At 39.7% G+C, this 22,977-nt stretch overlaps 1 protein-coding gene across 4 annotated transcripts in view; it reads right to left on the reverse strand.

The window, feature by feature from the left end:
* The window catches only part of LOC114655440 (protein TANC1-like), a 569,281-nt gene that overhangs the window by 292,431 nt on the left and 253,873 nt on the right, over positions 1–22,977 (reverse strand). The window lies entirely within an intron of this gene.

Consider the following 22,977-nt stretch of genomic DNA (forward strand, 5'->3'; position numbering starts at 1 on the left):
GAAATCACAGAACAAATTACCAATAATGCCTAATAAAACTCCAGCTAAAAATTCCATTGCTTCAATTATGTAGAAAAACCTTTAAAAAAAAACAGTCAGGGACATCAAGGGCAATTAAAACTGGCCAGTATAACACAGGTCAGACATTTGCAGCAGGTTTCACAGGTTTTAAATTCCAATGGAATGGAGCTGAGGAAGCTGAGTTGTGACAAATTTGGCAAAGTTTTAAGGTACAGCAAGCACAAATCAGGTACCTCTGGCTTGCACGGACATGTTTGTTTAATTCTTCCTGGCCAAACCAAATTGTGCTTCAGAGTGGAGCAAGACATGCACCCCTGCTAGCACTGGATTAAGTAAGGAAAAATAGCGGAATGTGTTAAATCTGTGTGTCAAGACATGCACCTCAGTAATTCTACATCTGGTAAAGACTTTTTGAAATCTGCCAATACTTTGTTGACACAGCTAAAATATGGCAGGTTTGATGTAATAAATATATTGTCTCATCAAAAATCAGGAACAACAGAGAGTGATCAGAGGTGCCTGTGAGAGCGGGCACAGGTTTAAAACAAGTTAGTTAATGTACACATGGCGCAACATTCAGGTGTGTTCAGCAAATAACTTTTTTACTTCATCCAAGAGTCAGTTATTAAATTTGTGTTTATTAAAGTTTTGTAATAATGAATCATATTTTAAAGTAATAGCAATGATAGAATACAATTCTGTTTTATTAGACTACATGAAATTCATGCTTTTTAAGATCACTTTACAATGGAGTTAAAAAAATTATAGATAAAAATGAAGCACAAACAGGCTTGTGGTGTCTCAATGGCTTTCATACTCATCAGAAGGCAATTCGAGTGATATGAAAATAGCATTAACTGATGTTTGTTAGTGGTGGACGGTCTTTCGCCAATTGTTTTTCAGGTTTATTAAACATAACAACTTTGAAAGTATAACCAATATAGTACACAATAATTGAAACATATTATTAATACAAAATGACCAATATTCACATAAAACTGAATTGAAATAAGTTCCCCATCATGCTATTACTACTAGCTAAAACACAGAAAGTCATTAAAGTTATATAAAATAAGTAAGATTCTGGAAAGGAACTGATTTATTGTACAACCCCAAATCAGAAAAAGTTGGGACAGTGTGGAAAATGTGAATAAAAAAAGAAAAAAGCAAGTTATAAATTCTCCTCAAATTTTATTTCATTGCAGACAGTATGTACACAAAATAATTCATGTTTTTTTTTTGTCAACATCATTTGATTTGTAAATAAATATCCATTCTTGCCATTCAGGCTTGCAACACATTTCAAAAAAAGTTGGGACAGTGCAGCATTTACCACTTTGTACAGTTCCCCTGTCTTTTAACAACACTTAAAAGACGTTTAGGCATTGAAGAAATCAAGTGACTAAGTGTTGCAGGTGTTAGTTTGTCTCATTCTTCCTGCAAACAACGTTTTAGGTGCGCAACAGTACGGGATCTTCGTTGATGCATTTTTCATTTCAAAATGCGCCAAACATTCTCTACAGGAGACAAATCAGGGCTGCAGGCAGGCCAGTCGAGCATCCGCACCCTCTTCTTACGCAGCCATGCCTTTGTTATGCGCGCAGTATGTGGTTTGGCATTGTCTTGCTGAAATAAGCATGGGCGTCCCTGGAAAAGACATCGTCTTGAAGGCAGCATTTGTTCCTCCAAAACTGAGATATACTTCTCAGCATTGATGGTGCCATCGCAGAAGTGCAAGTTACCTTTGCCGAAGGCACTGACACAACCCCATACCATGACAGACCCTGGCTTTTGGACTTGTATCTGGTAACAGTCTGGATGGTCCTTTTCCTCTTTGGTCCGCAGCACACGGCGTCCATTTCTTCCAAAAAAGATGTGAAAAACCGATTTGTCTGACCACAATACACGTTTCCACTGCACAATGGACCATCCCAGATGCCTCCGAGCCCAGAGAAGTCGACGGCGCTTCTGGACACTATTTATGTAGGGCTTCCTTTTGGCACAGTAAAGTTTTAGCTGGCATTTCCTAATGTAACTACGTACTGTAGTGCTTGAGAGTGACTTCCTGAAGTAGTCCTGAGCCCACGCAGTTATATCATTTATTGATGAATGATGGTTTTTAATGCAGTGCCGTCTGAGGGCTCGGAGATCACGGCCATTCAGTTTAGGCTTGCGCCCTTGGACTTTGTGCACGGTAATTTCTCCAGATTCCCTGATTCTTTTCACTATGTTATGCACTGTAGAGGGAGAAATGCCCAAATCTCTTCCTATCTGTCTTTGAGAAACGTTTTTCCTTATCATTTCAAAGATTTTTGCCCGCACTTGGTGGCAAACTGGCGATCCTCTGCCCATCTTTGCTCCTAAAGGAGTAGGCCTTTCCTCAATGCTGCTTTTGTACTGAATCGTGATTGGAATCACCTGTTAACATCACCAGTTTCAAATCACATCATTATTTAGTTATTATACCTCATTACTACCCCTTAATTGCCCCCATCCCAACTTTTTTTGGAATGTGTTGCAAGCCTGAATGGCAAGAATGGATATTTATTTACAAATCAAATGATGTTGACAAAAAAAAAACATGAATTATTTTGTGTTCATACTGTCTGCAATGAAATAAAATTTGAGGAGAATTTATAACTTGCTTTTTTCTTTTTTTTTCACATTTTCCACACTGTCCCAACTTTTTCTGATTTGGGGTTGTATAACAGGAATACAATTCGTACACGTTGGGCAAGAAGATCAGGGGCTTGCCGCAAATGTTTGTATACAGTGCATCTGGAAAGTATTCACAGCGCATCACTTCTTCCACATTTTGTTATGTTACAGCCTTATTCCAAAATGTATTAAATTCTTTTTTTTCCTCAGAATTCTACACACAACACCCCATAATCACAACGTGAAAAAAGTTTACTTGAGATTTTTGCAAATTTATTAAAAATAAAAAAATTGAGAAAGCACATGTACATAAGTATTCACAGCCTTTACCATGAAGTTCATAATTGAGCTCAGGTGCATCCTGTTTCCTCTGATCATCCTTGAGATGTTTCTGCAGCTTAATTGGAGTCCACCTGTGGTAAATTCAGTTGATTGGACATGATTTGGAAAGACACACACCTGTCTATATAAGGTCCCACAGTTGACAGTTCATGTCAGAGCACAAACCAAGCATGAAGTCAAAGGAATTGTCTGTAGACCTCCGAGACAGGATTGTCTCGAGGCACAAATCTGGGGAAGGTTACAGAAAAATTTCTGCTGCTTTGAAGGTCCCAATGAGCACAGTGGCCTCCATCATCCGTAAGTGGAAGAAGTTCGAAACCACCAGGACTCTTCCTAGAGCTGGCCGGCCATCCAAACTGAGAGATCGGGGGAGAAGGGCCTTAGTCTGGGAGGTGACCAAAATCCCGATGGTCACTCTGTCAGAGCTCCAGAGGTCCTCTGTGGAGAGAGGAGAACCTTCCAGAAGGACAACCATCTCTGCAGCAATCCACCAATCAGGCCTGTATGGTAGAGTGACCAGACGGAAGCCACTCCTTAGTAAAAGGCACATGGCAGCCCGCCTGGAGTTTGCCAAAAGGCACCTGAAGGACTCTCAGACCATGAGAAAGAAAATTCTCTGGTCTGATGAGACAAAGATTGAACTCTTTGGTGTGAATGCCAGGCGTCACGTTTGGAGGAAACCAGGCACCACTCATCACCAGGCCAATGCCATCCCTACAGTGAAGCATGGTGGTGGCAGCAACATGCTGTGGGGATGTTTTTCAGTGGCAGGGACTGAGAGAATAGTCAGGATAAAGGGAAAGATGACTGCAGCAATGTACAGAGACATCCTGGATGAACACCTGCTCCAGAGCGCTCTTGACCTCAGACTGGTGCGACGGTTCATCTTTCAGCAGGACAATGACCCTAAGCACACAGCCAAGATATCAAAGGAGTGGCTTCAGGACAACTCTGTGAATGTCCTTGAGTGGCCCAGCCAGAGCCCAGACTTGAATCCGATTGAACATCTCTGGAGAGATCTTAAAATGGCTGTGCACCGACGCTTCCCATCCAACCTGATGGAGCTTGAGAGGTGCTGCAAAGAGGAATGGGTGAAACTGGCCAAGGATAGGTGTACCAAGCTTGTGGCATCATATTCAAAAAGACTTGAGGCTGTAATTGCTGCCAAAGGTGCATCGACAAAGTATTGAGCAAAGGCTGTGAATACTTATGTACATGTGATTTCTCAGTTTATTTATTTTTAATAAATTTGCAAAAACCTCAAGTAAACTTTTTTCACATTTTGACACTTTTGTCATTATGGGGTGTTGTGTGTAGAATTCTGAGGAAAAAAAAGAATTTAATCCATTTTGGAATAAGGCTGTAACATAACAAAAGGTGGAAAAAGTGATGTGCTGTGAATACTTTCTGGATGCACTGTATATCTAGGACTGAAAGATCAGGAACAGGATGGCAGAGTAAGCCCCTGAAGCCTCCTGCCTCCCAACACCACTGTCCATTTTGTAACCCATCCATAATCTAGACTTCATAACACAGATATCTTTAAGCAAATATTTGGCCCTTTACACAAATGGGTCCTGTTAATATGCAAGTGTGTTACCTAATTCCCCAACTAAACAGTGGGAGTGAGGGATATCACGAGTTTGGGATGATGGTGCTTGATACAGCTAGAAAGTCATCACAGTGTTTCATACCAATGAGTAGCTGCAGCAGGTATATAACGGCATATATAAAGGTCCTATGATTTTGTAGTAGGCAATGTTTCATGCAGCTTACGCATATCTTGTTGACACAGTTATGAGAAATATGGCAGATTCAATGCCTCATTGAACTCTGGGAATGGACGTGACCGGTCAGGGATACTTGCAAGAGTGGCTGGATGTTTAAAAGAGCAGGCAGTCAAAGGATTGTAAAAACCCAGGGCCATACACAACTCCATTATCACACCCACAAAAGACAATCAACACATACTATAGTACACTAAAAGCATCATCACACAATATATAAAAGATAAACTATTCAGTTTCTTGGCACAACTGCCATTGAAATTTCTGCAATTTTTTTCACTGAAGATCCTTACAGCATCTTGATCCAACCCGTAGTGAAGAGCACTACAGAACAATAAATTCAATTGAACTGAATCAATTTGACAGATTACAGAAAGTCTCACCGGTTCACTCTAAATAAGGAGTCACCAAGCATTGGACCTTGTGACCCTAAATTGAATTACAAGGACAGGAAGATGGATGGATGGGTGAAGACTGGCAGCAACAATCCATTAAGCAATGAGACGGGGGAATCAGAAAATCCTTATACTACTCAATGACAAACTCAGTTTTTACAAAAAATACTTTAAACTCATTATTAAGGATCCACTTCACTAATCTGGTTTAATTGAAGAGTAACTTGCCGACTTTCCAGAAGTACAGAATTCACTTAAAGAACCAGGGCTCAGCTGGTTGGGATAATATATTCTTATTCCGGCAGAATAAAACGCATCTTTACCTGCTCTACCTCTGCCCTGGGTGATTACACAAGATTACAGCACTTGCTTCCTTTCTGTTTGAATGCTTTATACCTCAAAAATTGGTAAAAGGTAAAAAGGTGAGGACTGGGGCTCTTTAAATCATTCACCTTGCAGCTTTTTTTGATCAAAGTCAAAGAACGGGTGATAATTTAGTTCCTGTCAGACCAAAAGCTAATGCTTCCTTGGATATTGCTTGGTGTTAGACTCTGGGGAAAGTTCAGAATCAGTCACAGTCACTCTTAATGGTAATAAAAAAAATGTATAGTCACCCCCTGGGCTCATTGATCATGTATGCTCTGAAGATTTCTACCCTTTAGAAGAATAAGACACCTTGACAGCATGGGCTCTGTGGAGGGTGGACTCCCCACACATTAACAGTGCAAGCAAGCAAAGACGTAAAGGCATTTGTCAACACTTCTGCTTGCTAGGTTAGAACAAACATATCTTAAAATATTAGCTCCCATCTGGACCTTCTGCTATTAATACACAATGTGCAAAAGCTAAACTTCTGTTTAGTATGCATATTGCATGGTGCGCAAATCCCAGTGACGTGGGAACTCGATCACCACTGCCCAAGGAGACACGATGCTTGCCAGTTTGGCTTGATGGGAAATGGGGCACGCTGATCAAGCAGCCTGTCAGCTAGCAGGAGCAAAGCTTTCTGGTTTAGTCAGTCCAGCAAGGCTCAGCCGCCAGGCAACAGTGAAAGCTGTCGAGTCACTAATCTTAGAATTACATAAAAGAGCTCAACAAATAAGAGGGGGGTTAGATGGGGGCGAAATATGACTGTGGCCAAAATGCGGAGTAACCCATCAGTAACAAAGCCCAGTGGAAGTAGCAGACAACTCAGAGAAAAGCTGTCATTCAGGACAGTTTGGTGTTACCTTTAAAAAGCAGGGTAAAGCTGCTGCTGCTGCTAATAGAAGAAGAAAGGCTGAGTATTGCCTGCTTACTGGCTGAAAAGATCCAAGTAAAGACAGTGTCTTCATAAAGCTACTTATACCAAAAAAAAAAAAAAAGAACAAGCATGGTACGTGTCCAGACTGTAACTGTACAAGTGTAGCCCCCCAAACAGGAAGAAATGTACACACATGGTGATATAACGCCTGAAGAAAATGAACTTGGATTTCAGGAAAAACATTCTTAAAACAAACAATTCAGTTCAACAACACTCGCAACAAATTCTACTGTTGTATAACTAATTGTATTTAATATAACTTTATTTATACTTGTAATATTTATTTTATTTCAATCAAGCACTTTAAATGTTACAGTTTAACTAGGGTTCCGGCCCAGCCTGTTTTGTTTATTTTGCTGTTTTCTCTTTATTAATTATGGCTATTTTTCTATGTAAATGCTTATGTCAATTCCTACTCTTGATTATTTTCATTTAATTGGTTTGGTTTTTGAATTATGCTGTTATTTTATGTATTACTGTGATACATGCAGACCTCCGGTCCTCAAATAAAGGGAATTCATATAGTGCAAGCTGAACTTTTCCACTTTGGCAAGACAGTGTTTTGTTTTCACCTTGCAGAAATTCAGCTTCACGGAGATCACATTGGTGACAGGACACAGCTCTTGATCTTCTTTGTGTCGTACTGGTGTGAATCACTTGCTTTTGTGATTATAACGATTATGTGACTGTGAACACTTGAGATACAAGTCAGTTTGCACGGGCACTTGCCAGACTTTGTCACACTTGCATTTTGTAGGCCACACTTGATACTCCCCAGATGGATTTGCTGTTCTTCTTTATCTTCCTTTGATCGGCTTCAGCAATGTACTTCACACACAGGAGATGTCACCACTGTACTTTTCCTTTCTGCCACATCACCCTGTCGAGCATTTAGCCGTAAGAAAGACTCAAACCCTGATTACCTTTTGAAGGCTGCTATTACCCAAAAAGGTTTTCTTCATCATTACGTATAAAGTTATCCACTTTCAAGACCAAAATCAAGGTTCTGGCCTTGAGTAAACATGCGACAGAAAAACACAACCCTAAGCAGTTTAAATTTATACACATAAATTTATGTGTAGTGTGTATATGTTGTCACACGTGCGCATGGGATGCAGCTAAAGGGCTTGAGTGATGGCAATTCTGAGGCATACCAGGATGTGGCAGAGTGCACTGACTCTTTTTGTCCCTTTCCTGTAGACCATCCTGGGAAATTCCACCTGGTTCTCCTGACATCACTACGGGGACCGAGCCTATGGATGGAGACCTTGCCGGCTCCGGCCCCTGTGATGTCACGTCCGGGCTCGAACCAATGGCTGACCTTCATGAGCCCGACCCCTATGATCTCACCCTGCCTTCCCCTTTAAAAGCCTGCACCTTTTCCCTATTCCCTCAGTTCTGTTTTGGACTCGGTTACGTGCACATCAGTGCCGTATTCATTTAAACAACTTTTGCAGCCAGGAAACCAATTATACGGGTGGCTGCCCCAAAAGTTTCTATGACTCTGTGTCAAGTTTGTGACAATGTATATATACACACACACACACATAGATGGATGGATGGATAGATAGATCATGAGCCAGAACTCACAATCAGATAAAGCAATGCTCAAAACTGAAAACACTTTGATCAGGGAAACAAAACATAAAGGCGAAATAATACAATTCAAAGACAAAAAGGAGCTGAAACATAACCAAAAACAAAAACTGATGCTAAGCCTGCTTGGTATAGAAGGTAGCTATAGCTAACAGAGTTTTTGTTTTCAAAATATGAATTCACAGAGGAATAACACAAACAGGAAACACCAGCATGACTTCTGATGTCATGAATGTGATAAATGCAGTCAAATGAAGCATGCTGCCACTTTGGGTAAACAACAGAAAAACAAGATGGGAATGAAATTAAATTATGAATACACCTCCAAAAACAAAATCTACATAATAACAAAGCATCAAATACACCAAGATACACAGGTAAAAACGTTTTAACTTTACAAGTTCTATATAAGGTCTATGTTACCGCAAATCTTTTGCATTTGTCTGATTTTTAATATCAATAATAATAATAATAATAATAATAATAATACTATTATAACATCTAGGTTCAATAACACAGCTAAAGGCAGATGATGCACGGAAGCCTTGTTTATGGCATTTGTTCCAGAGCAGAACTGCCCAGTCATCTAAGTGCACAGCCTAATGGAATACATGATGACTAACATGGAGTATTAGAAAATGACGGCTGTCTTGGGTCATTCATTAGAGGAGGAACGCCAAGGTGCCAAATTCAAACCCAGGATGTTGGATCCGCGAAGCAGCAGCACTCAGAAATAAAACTGTTTAACAGAAGATGGGCAGTGTCACAGAATGAACACATCACACACTGCACATCAGCAGAAGACGTTTGCTACGTGCGGTGGAATAACACACTGTAGGCAGATGTTAAATTCACATTTCGCATAAAATGCGGAAAAGACTTTGCCCACAATATTGTCTGATCTCTTCAAATACTGGAGTGACCATCTGTTCACTCGTAACATTAACAGAAAGGCCTGAGTGTTAAGCTCAGTCATCTGATAAACACCCTTTAGCCTGACGTACACTTTCGGTACCATTTTAGTTCTTGATAAAATTGTGTTTACCCAAAACATGCCGTTTATCCACTGCTCCGATTGCTTGATCTCTATAAGCTGTGACAACATGCAGAAAATCTTACTTCCACCTACTGAACATAATGAGTTCCCTTGATTCCTTGCCACTGGCACCAGTTGTTGTTCTGTCATACATAGGAAACTCACTGGTAGTCAAATACAGTATTTATTGTGCATTAAACAAAATTACATAATATTCTCAAAACCACATAATCCAATTATGTGAAGCTTAACCCAAAGAGTCAACAGTTTAACTATGATTTTTTTAAAAAGACTGCACTAGTGAGAAAATCTTAATGAAAAATTAATAAACTTTGGTAGTTCTGAGTAACTGAAGTTGAAAACTCAGAATTAACAGTTCCAGGGTATCATCCATGAAAACCACCATTATACTAAAGCAGCATCATCCTGCTAATAATTGCTCCAGCACGCTGACTCATGGGGACCGTGAACCCGGGGAGGTCGTGTCTGGGCTGTGTCACTAAGTCAAGCAGGAAGGATGCTAAAACAGAGGAACATCGGGCCATGGTGCCGAGGGAGCTCCACACCGCAGAGGAGGAGCACAGGAGATCTAAAACAGTAGCCATTTAACAACATTACAAATGGAGTTGTTCATACAGTATGCAAGGGAGATCTCTGGGTTGGAATGCCCCGTGTAACATGGAGAAGCGTAGTATTAAGTTCTTACTTTCCGCTGTTTTTGACAATTCACCCACACCAATAAAGCTGCAAAGGTGAAAACTGATAGAAAACCCGGGTTGCATGCTGTATGGGAAACCTACCAGATCGGAATACTGTATATTCGCTCACCCTTTCAAGTGAGCCTATTGGATGGGAATTTCAGGTGGCGGCACAACCAAGTACTGACACAATTGGCTGCAGGGTTGGAGAATAAGAGGAAGGAAAGAACAGCCAGATACAGACCATAGAGACTTGTTTTGTCAGCTTCGTCAGGCCAGGAGAGACAGTGGTCAAAGTGGCAAGGAGCACAGGCGTTCTGGCCACAGTAGTTGACTGGAAGATGCAGATGGACCTAAAGAAACAACTCATATTTCCTAAAGAAATTACCAGAACAAGCCAGCATTCCAACATTGTCGCTTGGACAACTCCACAAAGCAGGTGGCCCTCCTCAAATTGGCGTGCCCTGGGAGGAGCGGCTTGATGAAGCACACGAGCATAAGTTCAGAAACTATGAAGCCCTCATCCTCAATGGTAAGCAGAGTGGATGGAATGTCGGGAACTTCCCAGTGGAAAGTGAGCTGCAGGGGTTTCCCAGGGAACTTACTTTGGAATAAATTGGGTGTCCTCTGTTTTAGAGGTCCAGCTTGCAGGAAGCTGGTGGATGACATCAGCAAGCAGGCAAAGAGAACATCTACGGGGCTTTTACTTAAGAGGAATGAGAAATGACAGAATTTAGCTGGTGGAAGAGAGTTGTAAGAGGACCATAGGGGCACGAGAAGGTAGATCCAGGGCATTGGTCCTACTGTTGAACCCTGTCTGAGGTGTCACAGGCTAATCAGTGAAATACCAGTGAAGGGAGGGTATCCATTTGAAAACCCGGTGATGACCCAACAGTCCAGACCTCAAAGCACTGTCTGTGGGAAAGAAGGGAAGATTGGAAGAAATTGTCCCTAAGAAGGAGAGACTGTGATTAATGCCAAACCGCCTCACATTAGCTACAGGATAAATCCTGTCATGGGTTGGGGATTTCAATGATTTCATTGTGTTTTACATACAAAAATATTACTTCACACTGAAGTATTGTCCAAGCTAGAGGACATGCAAGGCAGCTTGCATGTGTTGACATTATTATTATTATAAATTAGAAACGACAGCCAGAGTTTCTCAGCCTGTGAGCTACAGCCCGCAATAACCACCACCATATTGCATGACTGCGGAGCATCCCTAAGTGATCACAATGAACTTTCGAAATGGCAGGAGTAGTAAGGAAGATGAGGATCGGTATCCATGAATCTACTGAATTCAGTTCATACTAAGACAAATAATAACCTCACTTTATTTAATGAGTTCTTTTAATTTAAGTTCAGTTTATATAGCCTATTGGTCATAGCCTTTTTCATGGTACTGTTAATTTGCATGTTGGTATTTATATAAATTTATATTTATATACAAGTAACTTCAAAATGGCATTTTAAATAATACACTTGGTGAAAGTTAAAGCAGTCTGCTCCAAAGAAGATTTTTTTAATTTCTTGTATGACCCATTAAAATGATGTGTACAAAATAAGAGTGTTAATAAATAATGATAAATTAAATCCCACCCCAAAAATACTGCTGTGATGAACCCACATGCTAAGGATACACAGCAGATGTTTTAAAAGAACTACAGACTGATCTGACATTCTACAATCTCTACAGTAGCTAGATGTGGTAATCAGGGAGCTTGTTTTAGTGATAAGAAGCTTACAAAAAGGGAAATTAACTGTAATCCACACTACTGAAATTGAATCATGATGCCTGCTCCAAAGATTTCTACAGCTTACAGTTGAAAAATGCCAGTCTGATGCACAACCTTATTTAACAGTACCGGACATTGGAGTTGAGTTCAAAACTACTTTTGTAGACGGCAGTGAATTCGTGCATCAAATATAGTGCTTATATAAAAGTATTCACCCTCTATGGGTGTTTTGCTATTATTGGTATACAACATTGAATAACATGGAAGTTGGAAAAAAAAAAGCGTCAGAATTCCTTACTACAAAGAAAACTTGGAAACTACTGACAGCAATTTAAGAATGTATCAACAAACTTGGACACAGTAAGTAGCACACTGATAGTTTATATGTGTGGAGTGCTGTGACATAAGAAGTCACGTGTCCACCAAGTCATGTGACCAGCTGCAGTCATAGTGGCCGTAAAAACATGGCCACAGAAATGTAAGAAACGTACAAAATGCTGGCAACCACAATTCATAACACAAAAGAAAATGGCGACACAGCTACTTCATAAACATGATGATAAAATATTTTTATATTAATTCATATATTTAGTAAACCTGTTTAAGCCTGATTTAAAACTACTAAGAAAGAAGAGCATAGCTTAGTATTCAAAGTCAATGTCAAATTCATGGCAAGCACAAGCTACAGCAAGCAGCCAAGAATTACAAGGCTGAAGTGATGGATGTGAAATGGCAAGAGATAAAAGAGAAGAGAATCAACCTATGCTACACTTATAAAATCAAAACAAATCATAATAAAAATTAAAATAAAAGTGACAAAATCAGGATAAAAGGTGCATGTGATGGAAACACAGGAGACGGAAGGCCGCAGTTTGTGTCATTCTGTAAATTTACTGCTAAGACGCACCAACTCTGAACTTTTTAATTAACAAACTGCTGATCCAGAAGTTGGCTGCCAGCACTCCGTCTATCAGACACTGAAGAGGACGCTTTTGGAAGCCATTCACATTATGAAATCTTTGTTTCTTTTTTCTTTTTTTTTTTAACTCTCACTAATTTATACCAAATAAAAGGGTAGTTTGAGAAGTGTGGTTGGAGTGACTAAACTCAACTGAACTCTTTTTGTCAATGTAGAAAAGTGTTATTATAAATTAAAATATTTTGTTTTAAAATGAATTAAAATGTTTTTCTGAAATAAAAACAATTAGAGAGACAAACAGATGATAGATAAGACACTGTATGTGACAGACAGACAGACAGACAGACAGACAGACAGACAGACAGACAGACAGACAGACAGACAGACAGACAGACAGATAGATAGATAGATAGATAGATAGATAGATAGATAGATAGATAGATAGATAGAACACAGTATAATAGTTTTGACAGAGATGGATTGTACTTTATCACTCTGTCTATGTGGAGATGCCATCCATTGTCAGATGAAATGAAAGTGTTGGTACCATTACACGTAAAATATAGCTTTGTAATAGCAATAATTTGGGTAAGTCACAACTAACCATTTCTCAAATTTTCACCATAAAAGCCCTTACAGTACATAAGGTAATGCCCAGATTTGTATGTTTCCCTACCACTTCACGTAAGGTGATGTTAAAGCACACAAGTATGATTGCCCCAAGTGTTGACAAGCATGCATATGTGAATGCAAGAGGCTGACAGAAAATTCTCAAACAGGTACGCTGAGATCTGCATTCCATGTACCACTGGAACATTCCTGTTACATTTGACAAGCCCCAAGAAGGCAAGCGGCGTTGGATAAAAAGAACCTTGCAGAAGATAAGAAGAGGGTCACAGAGACAGGCAAGACACAGTGGAGGACAATTGTGACTTCAGAAACAGCGCAAGAATAGCTGGGGCTAGTTTTAGTAACTATTACTTAATGAGGTCTTTCAGGTTGCCATTACAGTGTGAAGATGATTTATCTGAAAGTATGTATGTGGATCAGCCATCTATCCATTTTCTAAACCCAGTTTATCCTGAGCAGGATAACCAGGAAGCTGGAGCCAACCCTAGGAAGCTTAGGGCACAAAGCAGGGATAATCCTTGGTGCAATCATTGTTAAATAAATGCGCGTGTTATCGGGTGTTACTCTCATTCGGTGTGTGAAGTGGCAACAATTACGCGCAGCTTAGTGCAATATCCTAGAGCTTAATATGTTTTCCTTCTTCTTTTTTTACTACTACTTTGATTATTATTATTATTATCGCAGTACTACCATCTTTGTGGTGCAGCCTTAGTGTCAGTATCAGAAAACTTCAAAAGTCATCATGAATTAGGGTTAGGATCTACAGCACTGGGTGTTATGAAGACTGTGACATCATTCACTTTCAAACATGAACCTTCACTCCTAGCTGGGAATAAAAGTACGATACTTCTTAAATATGTGTTATGTCCAACTCTGAGGAAGGACAAATTCTTATCCTAGTGCGAGAATTAGTGCAATTCTTAGCAGTAATTCTGAGATGCTTAATAAAGACAGGCCCTGTCTTTATTGCTTAGGACAGGAGACAAGCCCTGAGATGCTCCACTATTAAGTGAACTAAAAATGTCACATTGTAAGAGAGATGCCATTTTTAGGAGGCATTTCATTCCTATTAACGGAAGGGTTTCTAAAAATGTGTTTTGGGGAGGATAAAATAATGGAAGCACAGTGTGAAACATGACTTAACTGATTAGGAATTCACCAGCATAGGAGATGACAGCCACATGGCTCCCTGATATGTACAATAACAGGCCTTATTGTGGTTACCTGGTCCTTGGATTGGGATTCAGGGCTACAGGGTCAACTTGGGCTCATTACCCAGTGGCACATGCACAGTGAAGCCGAGTGACAGACACCCGCTGTTGTGAAATAGTCATAAGCTAGCAGCTAAACAGCCTGCTGGCAAAATGGAGTTCTCTATTTAGCTCAACAGGAGAACCTGCTGCTTATAATCCCAGCAACTTGAGTTTGTGCGCCAGCCACACCAGCTCAGGAAAAATAGTCTTTGGGAGGGGGTGCCACACCCTGTTTGATTTGTCATTAGAGACAGGCCCCAACAGGGAGAGCTAGGAGGATAACGATAGACATTGCAAAGGGTGCTGGTGACCCCAGCAGCGGTCCAGGAAGTCAATCCAGAAGTGATTTCTCAGCAGGACTTAAAAGCTTCTTCCATTTTATTACTCCATTGACCTTGGGGTCAGGAGAGGAGGAGGTGATAAGAGGTAAAGTAATGGGATGAATATGAGAAGCAGCGGCCAGAGGTGGTGGCAGGATATATGGGAAGATGTTTAAGAGGAGTGTGAGGAAAACCTTTAGTGAGTAAGACAATCCACTAGACGCAAACCCTGTTTTTTTCCGATTCAGTATTGTCTTTACTATGTTATTTGGGTTGGAGACGGTGGCACTGACCAGAAAGCAGGAGACAGAGCTGGAGGTAGCAGAGTTAAAGATGCTAAGAATTACACTGGATGTGACGAGGATGGATAGGATTAGAAATGAGTACATTAGAGGGTCAGCTCAAGTTGGACGGTTGGGAGACAAAGTCAGAGAGGCGAGATTGTGTTGGTTTGGACATGTGCAGAGGAGAGATGCTGGGTATATTGGGAGAATGATGCTAAAGGACAGAGCTGCCAGGCAAGAGGAAAAGAGGAATGCCTGAGAGAAGGTTTATGGATGTGGTGAGAGGACATGCAGGTGATGGGTGTAACAGAACAAGATGCAGAGGACAGAAAGATATGGAAGAAGATGATCCGCAGTGGCAACCCCTAACAGGAGCAGACGAAAGAAGAAGAAGAAGAAGTATTGTCTTTACTGCTGGTGTTTAAACTTCTTTTGATGCTTTATTTTCTAATGTAGTAGAACCCCATTTATCTGGATTTGACGGAGACACACTCAGCAGAGATTAGTGAAAATCTGGATTAACCAGAAGCTGTCTGTAACGTAGCGGAAGCTATCCATTGAATATAACAGCTGAGAGACAGATTTGTGTTGGTACAGTTAGTTGAAAATAAATTCCAACTAGTGGGGCCACATCGAACTCCCTAAAACAGTGATGTAAAGAGTGCAAATCCAAGGGCATTCACAGATCTGTCAGAAACAGAATGAGGACCCGACCTACAGTCAGATTTGGTAAAGCACTAAGTGTCCTCAAGACCTAAAATGGACTTCCTGGGCATTTCTACTGAGTTGCGGTAAGATCTGAAAGCGGAGATCTGGACCTGGAACATCATTTGTAGTGTCGGTTCATTGAAGACAGGCATCCAAGAGACTGGCACATCTGCAACTCCACACATGGTGATTTGCCTGCCTACATAGAAAGGACAAGTCATAGCACAGAAGTGAAGCGTTCACCACCTCTGCTGCTCCGCATGACAGAAAGGCATGCAACACCACATTGCAACATTTGCCAACAAAGTGCTCAAGACCCTGCTGATATGGATTTGTCTCCAGCCACATGTCTGCCCCAGAAACAAGTACTACCCTTCAGTTTCGATGAATCTGTACACCGTTGCAAGGTGTTGGAAGTGGTCACTAGGGACTGCGACTTCAAAGAGCACTGAAAGGTTGCATCAGCCTGGGGGTGAGCCACCATCACTATAACCTTGTACTCCATCATGTAAATCAGCAGCTTTTGAGACAGCCACAGTGGAGCTCATAAAAACATCAAGCCTGCCAACGTCACAAATGAATTTGAACTACTGTGGCAACAGTGAGAAGGACAGTGATGTAAGGAGAAGAATCCATTAGCACTTGGCACTGGCAAGCATCAGGGAGGCACTACAATATAAACTTAACTGGGCAAGCTCACGTGGGTAAATACATCATAGAATCTGCAGAAAACCCGTTTTCAGTCAGTTATTTTTTAAATACCTTCCATATATTTTTTCTCTATAATTTTTCAGATGACGGAAAACTAAGTCTTGGTTAACTAAAACTCTGAACCATTGTGGTCCAGATAAGTGGGGGGGTCTACTGTAAAACATCTGGTTTTATGTACTTTTGCCTTCTTTGGACGTTATTTGGGTTCAGGAATGGATCAGCACCTCTTATTGATCACACTCTCTCTCATTCCATCTTTACATATATAGTATATGTATGTATGATTTATGTTCATATGGTTATATACATGTCAGGTCTTTATTAAGAACTAGAAGCAAACAGCATTTAATTTAATATACAATTTTCAAACCTGGCTTAATCCAATTCATGGTGTCAGGGAACAATATTAATATAATAGTCCTCTTGTGGTAGACCACCTGGACTTGCTGCAGTTTGCCTGTCAGATAAAGATTGGAGTGGAGGATGCAGTTATCTCTCTGCTCCATAAGGCTTATTCTCACCTGGACAGACAAAGGAGACTGCACTGAGAGGATTGTTTTTTTGATTTCTCAAGTGTCTTCAACATGGTCCAGCCATTCTTGTTAAGGGGTAAACTCAGAGACATGCAGGAGGATGAGCCTATGATGTCCTGGATAAGGGATTATCTGTCAGGCAGACCAGATTCAAGGACTGTGATTCTGATATGGATGTGAGCAACACTGGAGCACCACAAGAAACAGAACTGTCTGCTTTTCTCTTCACTCTGTACACCTTCGACTAGAAATACAATAGCAGGTCATGTCACCTGCAGAAATTCTCAGATGATTCTGCACTTATGGGGTTTACTGATAAAAAGGATGAGACAGAGTGTAGGAGTCAGGTGGAGAACTTTGTTTCTTGGTGCAAAGAGAATTGTCTGCATCTTAACATCAGCAAAGCCAAGGAACTGGTTATTGACTTTTAATGCAACAGCCTCTATGTCTGGTTACTATTTACCGAATGGATGTAGAGGTGGTCCACTCCTACAAGTGCTTGGGGGTCCACATTATCGACAGGTTGTACTGCTCTCATAAAACAGAGGAATTTTATGAGAAAGGGCAAAGCATTCTCTTCTTACTTAGTAGATTGCATTCCTTAAATGTGAGTAGTGACATCCTTTATATCTTCTAACACTCTGTGGCGGCCAGTGCGATTTTGTATGCTGTGGTGTGCTGGGCTGGTAACATCACTTCAAGAGAAGCACGCCAAATCAACAAGCTAATTAGGGCAGGCTCAGTTATGGGACAGGCTGTAGACCCCCTGGAGGTAATAGTGGAGGAAAGAATTAAAACAAAACTGAATGCCACTATGAACAATGCTTCACATCCTCTCTTTAACACACAACACTGAGAACTTCCAGCCAATGAGTCATTCAGCAGAAGTGGGTCAAAAAACGCAACTGGGGCTCCTTTACACCAACAGCAAAATGCCTGCATAATGCCTCACAGGGTCTGGTACTAGCAAGTCAGAAGCTTTCTTTCTTTTCAGTCATTCTGATGTGTGTTAAGACCATATTGTGTGTGTGTGTATTTGTTATCTATTTATGTATTTAAAAAGCTTCTGTAAAAAGCAACATTCCCCCAAGGAGATAAATATAGTTTATTCATTCTATCTATCTATCTATCTATCTATCTATCTATCTATCTATCTATCTATCTATCTATCTATCTATCTATCTATCTATCTATCTATCTATCTATCTATCTATCTATCTAAAGATCATGTTTACCACAAATAATTATGCATTTGTTACACAAGTGCACACACCCTTAACAACAGGGACCATGGCACAGTCTTTCATTTATTAATTACATTTCAAAGCAGATACAATGATTTATCATTAGTTCAAACTAATATCTAACTTGACATATATACGAGTTCAGAAAATACATGGGTAGCATTACAAATTGAATAATTTATTGGCTCAAATTGCATCATTTCTTCTACAAGTCACTATAGCAATTTTAAGTTAATGAAAAAGCAATAAACTCTACTAGTAATTTCTGAAATTATCCCAAAAACATGTCCTTCAGACCAAATTCCAACTAGACTGTTCATAAATTACATTTCTCCACTTGCAGAGCACATATTGCATATAATGTACACATTTTCATTATCCATCACTATTCCCGTTGTGTTCAAAATAGCCATTGTCAGACATTTATTAAACCAGTCAGGCGTAGATCCCAATGTTTGGAAGAATTATAAATGTATTTCAATCTTATGTCTCCTTTCTAAAGTGTTAAAACAAAACCTTTGCCTCCCAACTATAATCTTATCAACAATATTTTTAAAAACCTGTCTGGCTTCCCAACCGTCATATCAAATTAACACCTTCCGCTCCAAAACTGGACATACTTCCACGTGCAAGGCTTTCAGATTTAAGCCGAGCTTTAATTTGTTTATAACAGGAGTTCACGTCTGCTGATGGTACTCCATCAATCTTGTCTGAACTCTAATGTGGTGTCCTTGAGGTCGAGTGCTTACATCAATTCTGCTTTCTCCCTATACATGCTTTTAGGGTAAAATGTCTGGAAATAAAATATTCATTTTCACTTATAAGAAAATGACACTCATATATATTTATGCAAGAAAATGAATAATACTTCTCCTATTGCATTATTAATTATTTCCATAAGATAAAATACTGAATAAGCAATAAATGCATATTCTTCAGCTCTTAATAAAAAAAAATTTAAAAAAGCAGTAATATTAGTGGGTGGAAATTCTGAAAACCTCAGAAGTAGTATTGTCTGCTTTAAATTACACGGCTTGAATGTTGACTGAATCCAGTAATAATTTTTGTGTTATTTTTAACATTAATTGGTCCTTTGGTTTTCTGGACACTGTACTATTTATAGCTAATAAAACAAAATACACCTTTCAACAATTTAAGAAACTTTAGTTAGCATGTACAAAACTCATGTTTAAGAGCAGTTTTGTTTAATGTATGTAATATACTGTAAGATTAATGAAATTAATCAGTGACAGTTCAAATCCTTCTATTTCTGACATGCAGCTAATTTAAAAAGCTGCCAAAAGACACATCTAGCTATAAAGCTGCAAATGGCTTTATCTCCCTTTACCATAAAGAACTTATTAATACCTTTACTTTTGTGTGTACCATACAATCCCAGATCCGCAGGTCTCCTTATGACTGCTGGCATAAATAAAACGAGAGTCGTCACACTGGATGAATTAACCAACTACTAGTTATAACTAGAATATACTTCAAGTTATAACCCAATGGATTCAGGATTCAAATCAGAATGAATAGTTTAGCATATCATTCATTTTGCAGAGGGCATATATGGCTGGTTTCATCCATCCATTTTCCAACCTGCTGAATCCGAACACAGGGTCACGGGGGTCTGCTGGAGCCAATCCCAGCCAACACAGGGCACAAGGCAGGAACCAATCCCGGGCAGGGTGCCAACCCACCGCAATATGGCTGGTTGCAAGGCACAATTATGTATTAGTTGTTATGATTGCAGCAATACACAGTTTTTGCAATTACTAAAACTGATGTCATATTACATGACTTCTAGCCATAAGGTATGTGGCTTATCGCATGACCATGTCAATTTAAACAACTGAGAATCACTTAGCATGTCAAATTTAGCGTCTGTGAGCCAACTTTCCAACACAGTCAAGCTTTCCCCTTTAACTGATAGCCAATAGTGTGCTACCTGACAGAGCTGGTGCTGTACGAAGGGTTAACAGGTATGGAGAGTTCAGCCTCAGTCAGGCTGTCAGGTTTACTGTGTGTATGAATAAAGATCCAAATACTACTTTGTCAAGCACAAGAATAAAAAGTCTGTTAGCCAAGTTCTCTCCTGGCTGGCTCCTGTGCAACTCAGAAGCCCAAACACAGAGCAGCGGCCCCAGCATTAACCCCTGGCTGACACCACTCTTAACTTCACTTAATTTTGATAAGCTTTCTTGACCCATATTTTGAAGCCCAACCTCTCATGTGGTTCCTTATCAAATCCTTTTTGAAAGATAAGATAAATAATATCATATGCACCACTCTGATTGCATCCTTTCATTACTTACTCATAGAATTTTATGTTGACTAAATTTGAGAAAAATTAAAAACTAATGAATGCGGGAGCTTAAGGATATATTTGCTTTTAAAAGGGTATGTTACATGGTGTTGGACCTTTGTGGTGCTATAAATCTGCGCTCACACTTAAAGCTGGTCTTCTATGAACAAAGATATTTAATAATAGCCTGAATTTACTCCTACTTTACATATAGAGTACTGCCAGGGGTAACTTTGCTGGATTTTATCCACTCTTTGTACATGGAGTGTATTCCATAATTCATCTTTTTCTCAGAGCTGACTATTGTTCGGAAAGGCGCTTTATAAAATAAACTTTCACTGATTCTCCACAACCCTCTGTGCTAAATGCCCGCAGCAGGCCTAGAAATTGACAAGTCACACTAGGTGGACAGCCTGTTCTCATCAAAGACTTGTTTTCATGTTCCCATTATCAAAGATTACATATTCAGCGCTGCTTACATCTCCAACTCGAGAGAAAGGCAGCCAAACAAGCCAGATGGCACTAGCTTTCTGGACATCAGTCATTTTTTGAAGTGTTCTGAGATACAGAAGTCATATTAGGATTTTTCCTGTTCCACATTTGCAATTTAGATTACAAGTTTCAGAATATTTACACCCTAAGGTTACCCATTCCACCTAAAACTGATGCCTACACAGCATGAGTGCAAGTTCATTCTCAAGACTTTTTTAAACTCAGTTTTTGCTTGTTACTTATGCAATTTTAAACAACAGTTGTGTATATTCTGTTATGCAGAACTATACCCCTTAACACATACACACCAAGGTCAAAGGAAAAACACACACACACACCAGGGCGGCACGGTGGCGCAGTGGGTAGTGCTGCTGCCTCACAGTAAGGAGACCTGGGTTCGCTTCCCAGGTCCTCCCTGCGTGGAGTTTGTATGTTTTCCCCGTGTCTGCGTGGGTTTCCTCCAGGTACTCCGGTTTCCTCCCACAGTCCAAAGACATGCAGATTAGGTGCATTGTCGGTCCTAAATTGTCCCTAGTGTGTGCTTGGTGTGTCGGTGTGTGTGCGCGCCCTACCCGGGGTTTGTTTCCTGCCTTGCACCCTGTGTTGGCTGGGATTGGCTCCAGCAGACCCTGTAGTTAGGATATAGCGGGTTGGATAATGGATGGATGGATGGATATATAAACCATACACATCTAAACATACACAGTAAGTCTGATGTCTGACGTAAGTCTCGTCTCTGCTGTTTTTATTACACAACTGTCATTAGTCTGCAGGAGTCAAGCAACTGTGAACACATGAAAATAAACCTGAGCTTGAAAATGAAAACATTCAACATCTATTGCTACTGCTTTCTGTTTAAACACCAAAAGACCTCAGTGGATGGTTAAAGATAATTTGAATAAAACAGAAATTAAACCACTGTTTAAACTATCAGCTACTTTGTCATTATAAATAGCAGAGCATCATTGGAACAACCTCGCATAATTAAATACAATGTACTACTTATAAATAATTAAAACATTAGCCATATGAAACACAAGTTGTTTAACATTTTAATCACTGAAAATTAAATTAATTGCACATGCAAACATATGCTCTAATATCCATACTGCACTGAATCACAGAAACACTGAAAACGAGTATGGACAAAACACAACTGAAGGAAAACACTTTGCCACTATTGCTGATGACATTTTCAGTGTAAACACGCTGTCATGCAAGTAATTAAACACCGAAATGTTACAGCTTCACCTACTTCCAAAACAACTATCTGGCATGGCAAATTAAGGATTTGTTTTATAACTAATTCCCTTATGTAAATGAGGCAACAAAAAACAGAAACACGGTGATATTCCACAGAACACACAAGCTGTTGGTAATCGGACCTGTAAAGCCGTTTGTTACTCAGTAAAATATTATTAGAAAGTCCAGCGTCAGAAGCCTCTTGACCTTAACTTCTCCTATAAATTTGAGCACTATTAAAAGAATTACTCATTGGTATCTTTATATATATTGATAATATATAGTATATATCCAAATAATATCTATAAAAATGTCTGTGGTATACATACGCATACAGTCTTAAAAATCTAATTTCCAAACTCCACTCTTTTAGTACAAACAAGGCCTAATACCAGACACTGGTGATATTACTGTGAAATACACAATACGTAGATGAGTTGGTATGTCAAAAGTTCATTTTTACAGCTTCTGTAAATCAGAATGCATTAACACAACTACATACAATAATACTTTCTATGCGTATACTTTAATGGAATTAACAGGTTTTGGAACACAGAAGTTTAAATATTCAGTTTGTTTTTCTAGAAAGATAACTATGGGTATACTTGCACAGCACAATGAAGTTTATTTGTACAGAGTCACAAATATTTATATAGTTATATACAGTACACATGTGCCTGCTGCATAGTTATCTCAACATCTTTAGAAGAATTATTTTCATTCACTGTACATCTTGTCTTCTTGCCTGAAGAAAGGGC

Source organism: Erpetoichthys calabaricus, chromosome 8 (assembly GCF_900747795.2).
Source record: "Erpetoichthys calabaricus chromosome 8, fErpCal1.3, whole genome shotgun sequence".
NCBI lineage: Eukaryota > Metazoa > Chordata > Cladistia > Polypteriformes > Polypteridae > Erpetoichthys > Erpetoichthys calabaricus.